The 8,525-nt window shown below is 46.7% G+C and overlaps 1 pseudogene; it reads right to left on the reverse strand.

The window, feature by feature from the left end:
- Positions 1–6,050, reverse strand: part of LOC136537830 (protein argonaute MEL1-like) — a 34,206-nt pseudogene extending 28,156 nt beyond the window's left edge.
- Between the last annotated feature and the right edge of the window lie 2,475 nt (positions 6,051–8,525).

Consider the following 8,525-nt stretch of genomic DNA (forward strand, 5'->3'; position numbering starts at 1 on the left):
CTAAGACATTCACCTCCTTTCTGCTTGAGTCCTTTTAACTCTGTGTGGGTGATTGGGTGTGTAATGATACCCGCGAAATTTTCATAGAAAGCTCTTCGCAAGTCTTCCCAATTTTTGATTGATCCTGGATTCAATTTGTCAAACCGCTGAAGGGGCATGATTTTTAGGGCCATGGGAAAGAACAAGGTCTTGATGTCATCGTCTCCTCCGGCCAATTCAATTGATTGCGAGTAAATCCTGAGCCACTGCCTTGGTTCGGTCTTGCCATCATACTTGGAGTGATTGGACGGCTTGAACTTGTGAGACAGTCGTATTGAAGCAAGTCTGTTTGCAAAACAGGGGAATCTATCGTGCGTTCTGGCTTCTGTGTATTCTGATTCAGCGCCCCCTTCTTGCCAACTGTTGTCTTGGTGAGAGTAGTTTTGCGTGGCTGTCCGAGTAGGTGCTTTGCTTCTGGCCTTTCTTGGTTGTTTGACCCGGTCGTTTTGACTATGATTTCTTCTACTTTCTCTGCTGTGACTTTCACTTGGTCCAAGTCTCTCGAAAGCGGACTTCCTTTGATTTTGATCTTCCTGCTTATGAGATGTTGACCTGTCAGGTAGTCTTGAGTGGACCCTTCCGTCGTGTGTCCTTAGGACTGTTGATCGGAGGAAGTCCCGAAGTTGTTCTTGTTTTTTATTGGGATGTGAAGTCGCCCTGAGTTCTTCTAGTGCTTCTCGGATCTTATCGTAGGGTGTATTCGCTGCTCGTCCTTCTTCGACCTCTCGCTCTAATTTTCTTCTATTGTACTCGGCTAGGTCTAACTCATATTTGATCCAAGCTTCCTTGCGCTGCTTAGCGCGATGTTGACGTCCTTGTTTCAATTTGTTCTTTCTTTCTCTGGCTTGCCTCTGACTCTCGGTCTCACCATCGTGCCCCTGGGTAAATGGTGATATGTTGTACTTAGATTCATCTGAAGACCTGACATCGGACGTCTCTAGGGGGACCAATGGTGATCGAGGACGTCGAATCATGAATACTTCTTGAGCGTGAGTTGTTCTGTCATCGACGTTGGTTTTCATACTGTTAAAGTTGTTGATAACTTTAGTAGAGGCTTCAAGGTCACAGATCGAGTCTCCTTCTTGGTAGGGTAGAGCTGTTGTCATTGTTGTGTCAACTAGCCGGGTATTGCTATCCTCAGGAACAGAACCTGGCCAGTGGATGACGTAGTCTTGAGATGTTACGATTAGTACGAGGCCTTCCTAAGCTCCTGTCAGTGGCATCCCAAGCACTGGATTAGGAAATCTTTCGAGCTATGCCCGATAAGACGTGGCCATGTTACCGAGACCGAATGGAAAAGGACCCATCTTCTTTAGAGTACTCTGAGTGTTCTCCGAGTTGTATTCTTGATAGATTGATGTCGTGTTCTGGGGCCTCGTCGGAAAAGAACTCAGTTTTCTGAAAGAACTCGGATAAGACTCCGCCTCGGAAGCAGAGCCTGAGTTTGAATCGGATGTGTGAAGTCGCGAAATCTGAGTTGGATTGGACATCACGAGCTGCGTGAATCTTCCGGCAAGCTGATCTGTCGTTGTCACCGAAATAGAAAAGTCCTGATGATGATCTGAATCTTCGAGGAGACGGCCTTGGAGCTTGCCATCGTCGCCTGCCTCGCAGATCCACGAACCGAAGATAAAGGTTGATCCCTTTGAGAAGATCATATTGTCGAGGTCCATCGAGCTCTCGGATGCAAAGTCGTCGAAAGCCCCTACCTGACGCGCCAGCTGTCGATGTTTGACCACCGATAGCCTACCACGGGGGTACTCGGGGCAGTATGTTCGGACTTCAGCGTATGAAGAACTCGACGGTAAACGCAAGAGACAGTCGATTTATCCTGGTTCGGACCCTCGATCGTGATCGAGTAATAGCCCTACGTTCAGTCGGCGTTAGCCTTTGCGTTGGATTGATAGTTAGTGTTGTAAAAGTCGTCCCTCCCTAGGAACCCTGCCCTCCTTTATATAGTCAGGAGGTCAAAATCCTAGTCGGTTTACAATGAGAGTTCCTAGTAGGATTACAGAATAATACTTCTACTAAGATTACAGGGAAAAAATTCTAGTTGGACTGATCTTCTCCCTTCCTTGCGGGGTATCCCGTGGGTCCTGCACCGACAGGTCCCAAAATACTGTTGTAAGTTTATAGATTTTAAAATTTAAAATTTAAATTTATCAAAAAAATCTCGGATGTTGACATGGTCTATATGAAAGTTATATTTATCAATACAATCTACAACTTTGTAGTTGAAAAGTTTTTTTATTTGAAGTTGTTTAGTATCTCAAATATGTGTTATAAGTTTCTTATTTCCAAATCTCTAAACTTATAACACATATTTAGGACACTAAATAACTTCAAATAAAAAACTTTTAATCTACAATTTTTTAGATCGTATTGATAACTATAACTTTCATATAGACGTCAACATCCGAGATTGTTGGATAATTTTAAATTTTAAATTTCAAAATATGTGCACTTACAACAATATTTTGGGACCCTTAACAGTTTCAATTCAAAAACTTTTCAACTACAAAGTTGTAGATCCTGCCGTGGGCTACAATTTCGATATAAAGTTTGTCTTTATCTGTACTCGTTTGGACCCATTTGGACATAGATGACACCCGAAGCCAATTTTATAGACCTAGAATTAGCATTTTGAAAGTAGAGGAACCTAGATGGCACCCTATGCCAAGTTGAATGATCGCCTGTGCATTTTCCTCTTTTTCATGTTACACTTGTAAACATGACAGAAAAAATAATAAAACCGCGTAACAGTAGAACAAATCTACTTAATAATTCAAATAGAGATAGCAAACAGGTCATTAGTTAAAGAAGCTTTAACTTTAAACAGTTCCTTCACACATTTACGGAAGTGATAATAAAATTACAATCTTAAAGACATACACTTCGTTGACTGCTAATAGTTGAGGAAAAAAAACTCAAGCATTTGTAAAACGCGGTTCACCAAGAAACCCTTCGTTCGATAATTTACTACGTTCAAAAAGCATCGATCATTTATGTACCAAAAGAAAAGTTACTGCCCTAGACAAGAACATTGTAAATTTTTGTATAGTCAATCGAAGACGAGAAAATTCCAAGAAAAGTTCCAAAAAGGAAACAACACAAAGAATCTCCCCCTCTCGTACAGACAGGTCTCCTCTCCTGACCAACTTTGGAAAGATGTGCTGCAGGACATGGGAGGGTCACTGTAGAAACCCCACAATGGATCTGACCGTGTTCTAAAAACAAAAGTTCAGCTGGTAAGGAGATCGCAAAGAAGAGCAGCAACAACAACCAAAAAGCGGACAAAAGTAACAAGATGCCAAATATGTACTATCATCCAAGCACGCAGCTGTTTCATCAAAAGCTTCTACCTCCAATGGCAGCAAACAAAAGGACACATCCCCAACTTGGTACAGCCGTCTGAAGAAGCTGCAGCCTGCAGGGATTTTGGTTCATGGATGTATCTGCATCCATGACGATGCATCTGCATTATTGTTTCTTCAGATTTTGGTTCATGGATGGCCATCTCTCACACAACAAAGAACCACATATGGAACTGAAAGCAAGTTCCATGTATACAAAGCTTAAGTCAAAAAGGTAAAAAACCGAGCAGCACAAAAACTGCATCTGACAAATCAGAAAGGAAAGAAGAAAAAGGAAAAGAGATCAAGACAGCACGGCGCTGGCCGCTGGGGCCTTTCTGCGCAACAATGGAACGTTTTGGAGTATGTGTTGCACGACACGAGGCTCACTGCAAGCCGAGAGAGAGATTTTTAATTCAACAGTGCCAAAAACTAACTAGTTTCAAATGAAAAAAGACGCAAAATATTCGAAAAGAAAATCCCTACCTCTGAAAGCTGAAAAAGCTTGTGCTCAAACGACGGCCAACGAAAGAATACGAACCAAACGGATGCAACCGAGAAAGTAGATGCAGATCGATACGATTTCCAACGCATCTGCGCGGTGATTTTTTCTGATTTCATGTTCAGGCTTGCCATCTTTCGCGCAAGAACCTTTTACGGAACAGGGCACTGATCTGCAGTTCACTTCCTCGATGCAAGAAACAACAGTCCAAAAAACAAGAGCAGAAAATCGTTGCAGAGAAAGCCTGCCATTTCTTTTCGAAGGCGTGGGTGCTGACTGCAGAATAACCTCTCATGGACTGTAGGGCCTTGTTTAGATCCTATCAAAGTTCCAAGTTTTTTCACTCTCTCTCTATTACATTAATTTTTAGCCGCTTGCATGGAGTATTAAATGTAGGTAAAAAAAATAACTAATTACACAGTTTAGTTGGAAATCACGAGATGAATCTTTTGAGCCTAGTTGGTCCATGATTGAACAATATTTGTCAAATAAGATGAAAATGGTATTATTCATCAGGTTGAAAAAAGTTTCAATCTAAACGAGGCTTAGAGTTGTGACCAGATGAATAGCAGTCCCATCACCGAGGCAACAGCACCATGGACAAGAAGAGAAAACACAGGCTTTAGCGCACAGAGCCACAGCATGCCATTTCTTTTCGAAGGCGTGGGTGCTGATTGCAGAACAACCTCTCATGACTGTAGAGATGTGGCCAGATGAATAGCAGTCCCATCACCGAGGCAACAGCACCGTGGACAAGAAACCGTAGCAAATTAAGGCTACTTTAGTTCGCCAAATTTGAGAATTTGGCTGCTTCAGTATTTTTGTTTTTATTTGGTAATTAATATTTAATTATGAACTAATTAGGCTCAAAACGTTTGTCTCGCGATTTCCAACCAAACTGTGCAATTAGTTTTTTTTTCGTCTAAATGCTCTATGCACGTATTGCAAGATTCGATGTGATAGCTACTATAACACTTTTTAGGAAACTTTTTGAGAACTAAACACAGCCTAATGAGAAAACACAGGCTTTAGCGCACAGAGCCACGAACAGAAGCCCCACATGAACGTGCATAGCAATATATAGCATAGCACTGGAAACGCAAGATGTTCATATGCTAGTAGGCCAACGTTCCACGGATAGCCAATTACAAACGAGAAACCACAAGAACAAGCAGCAGAAACGCTGAATCTGACGGATCAAGAACAAAAAAAGCAAGAACCAAAACGAGAGCAGACCATCATCACATGTTATCACGTCATACGTACGCATATCCATATACCAGACTCACGCGCACACACAGGACTACCAGATCTTACCAAGCATGCATGGATACGAGAAGATACTAGTACATGAGGGGGGAGATGGGAAGGAGGAGGGCTAGCTCATATCATAGTGGAACAAGTTGTTGTCCGCGGCGTTGACGAGGAAGTGGTTCGCGCGGATCATCACTTTCTTCCCCACAGTGGCGAGGCCCGGCCGAGCCGGGTGCGCGAGCCCCTTCTTGGAGACCGGCGCCAGGTCGAGGTCCGACGCGTCGTCCGCACCGGCAGGAGCCGTACCCTGCGCTGCCGCCGCTGGCGGCGCTAGCGCGGTCTCGGAGACGAACAGCTTCTTCTCGGCCTCCTTCGCCAGGTCCGCGGGCGACGGCGCAGAGGAGGCGGCCGGGTCCGGCTCGGACGCCGGCGTGGAGGCGCTCTGCGGCGCGGGCTGGCGTGGAGGCGCCAGAGTGGAAGACGGAGCAGCCGGCGACGTCGCCGTCGAGGATGGTGGCGGCGCCCTGATAGTGACCGGGGCTGCCGGAGGCGCAGGCGAGAAGGAGACCTGGGAGGCCGCTGGCGCGAGCGCCCTGAAGACAGCCGCTCGCCCGGACGGCCGGTACACGGCCATCGGCACCCCCGTACGCGCCCTGGTGCGGCATCACCATGGGCCCGCGGTAGCCCATCGGCACCGGGAGCAGGTACGGCCCCGGCGGCCCCGGCGTCACCGGGCGCGGCGTGGAAGGCGGTGGCAGCCAGATGAAGGGCCGGCCTCCGCCTCCGCCGCCACCACCGCCGCCTCCGGATCCCCCGGCTCCTCCGTGGCCATACGGCGGGCGCTGGTCCCCGCGGTCGCCGCCGCGGCCTCCTCCTCGGCCGCCGCCGCCGCGGTAAGCCATGGGAGAAGGGTTGAAGCAGAGGCTCTGGGGTTGGTGGTTTCCCTTGGTTGTGTATAGGAACGAGGGAAAGCAGAGGAGAGGGGAGCGGAGCGGAGCGGATGAGCAGGTGAGGGGGAGAGAGGGCCGCTATTAGGCGGAGGGGGCGAGGAAACCCTAGAGCCATGAGCCGAGGCGTGCAGCACGTACGCCGTCTCCACTCTCCACTCACCGCAACGGTAGCTTTACCGCGCTCTGTGTGTGTCCGTACGAGTGCCTAATCATGATTAGTGACTGACTTGACGATCAAGGAATATTAATTAATGCAACAGAAGCCACTGGATGATTAGGTCTTTCTTAATTCCTTTAGTAGGGCCCAGGGTCTTTGTTAATTAACAAGATCGGCTAGATGCTTAGATCCAGGTGGTGCATGGGTGTATATATGGACATGGTGCACACATGCATGGACAACACATAGGAGTGGTGTGAGAATGAGAATAGACCTTTTTGCCCTTGAGAACCATACCTGGCATGCTGTGGGCGTGAATAGCAGTTAGCCCCTCAGGTTTTCCATATATGAAGCTAACTTTGGTTCCTCGCTTCCTGTCAAGTTAAAAATGAGCCAAACGAACTAGCCCTCAAGATTTTTCGTCAAAAAAAAAAACTAGTCCTCAAGATTTTTTTTTTTTTGGTTTTAGCTTTGTTTCAGATCTGCTAGGTTGAGAGTTGGCTTGCCATGCACATGTGTCGCTCCATGCATGTCAACACCCAGACATAAAATCATGCGTGGTTACTTGCAGAATAATAAGACAATATTATGCAAAAGCCCCAACAATCAAATTCATTCGATAATCAAATGTAGTTTCTTGGTTAAGCATAGTATTCGATTTGAACCGGCTAGCATTCCATTTTCATTTGAACGTTATCATCCGGACCTGGACACATACTCCACGTACGGTGCAAATTCCAGTTTGAATCAACAGTTGAACAGTCTCATCTCATCTCTCCGCTGGGGAGAGGCCACACGTATGGCTGCAAGGTAGCAAGGCCACATGGCCGCCCGGGGCTGGCTGCAGGCGCTGCAGGGATGACTGCCAGCAGAGAGCAGCTGGTCGGGGGACTGCTGCATGCAGGCGCGCGTCCCGCCAAGGGCGAGCGCGGACGCGAAGACTCCTTTTGCCGGGCACTAGGCGTCGCGCGCGGGCCACCGTATCGGTGATATTTTTGTATTTTTGGTCCTTTTTTAAAACATTTTTTAGAAAAAGACCACTGCCAAAACGTTTTCTGAAAATAGACCGTTTTTAGGCGTCTTAGGACATGACGCCGAGGTATGAGGGTCGGCGTCGACTGACACGACGCCGAGGTCTTGCCACGTCACGGACGACCCCGGTCGACGGCGACACGGTGGCGCATGGGGCCCACTACGTCGGCGTCGTGTCAGCCAACGCCGGAGGCCGAACCTCGGCGTGTAGTCTCACCACGCCGAGCTACCTGTTCAATGAGATTCAAAACTCAATTCTACCCCAAAAACGCGACTGAACATAAATCTTTGTCCTTTCGTATCTCCTGAACTGTTTAGTTCTGGCACAAAATGTAGTAACAAAAGTTGTAGATCTATATGAGTACTACAACTTTTCTTTAAGGTTCAAAGTCTTATTCGGTCTGGTTGGAGAGATACAAGGCTCCAAAGTGGGGTACATGAAAACTGAAATCCTGAATTCAGTCATCCAGACTTAGCCAAATTTTGAGCTCCCCAAAACAGTCATGGATTCCAACTTTAGGGCTCGTTTTGACTTTCTTACAAGCTTATCTAGCTCTTGGTCCAAAAACAAAGTTTGTTGTACTCCACTTAAACTTCAACTTTTATTTAAGGTGCAACTCCATAAAAGCATTGTAAGTAATTGGTCAACACCGGTCAAAATAGCATCACGGTAAAGCTCAATTTAGAGGAGTGGCTAGCTGTGGATGCAAGTCTGCATGCATAGCTACATGCAGAGAACGAACGAACTGCAGAAACACGGCCGGCCTTGCTGACCTAAATAAATATATATAAATATAAATGGTCCATGCATGCACACATATATCTATCCATCCAATAATCCAATCCAAGTCCCATTAGTCCCCATCTTTAGGTGGCTTGTCTCTGTTGTGTTCACCACACATGACACATGATTAAAAGGAAGGGAAGGGACAATGCGATGAGAGAGGAGAGGCGAGTGGAGGGACCCTTCTCCACCTCCCGACCTATAAACCCTCCTCCGATCCGACCCTTTTCGCCATCTGCGTCAATCATCCCTGTCTCTTTCCTTCTCCGCATTATTACCTCTAGGTATATGCATGATCCTGTTGCTGCCCTTGAAAATTCAGATCATCAGTATGTGTGTTCAGCTAGCAATAGCATATGCATCGTGCTGATGAGTCTTGACAGGACTAACATGCTTGTAGGAGTAGGAGTAGGACGACATGCGTGTGATTCGCATGCGTTTATTTGCGTCGCCT

This window comes from Miscanthus floridulus, chromosome 2 (genome assembly GCF_019320115.1).
Source record: "Miscanthus floridulus cultivar M001 chromosome 2, ASM1932011v1, whole genome shotgun sequence".
In the NCBI taxonomy this organism is placed as follows: Eukaryota; Viridiplantae; Streptophyta; class Magnoliopsida; order Poales; family Poaceae; genus Miscanthus; species Miscanthus floridulus.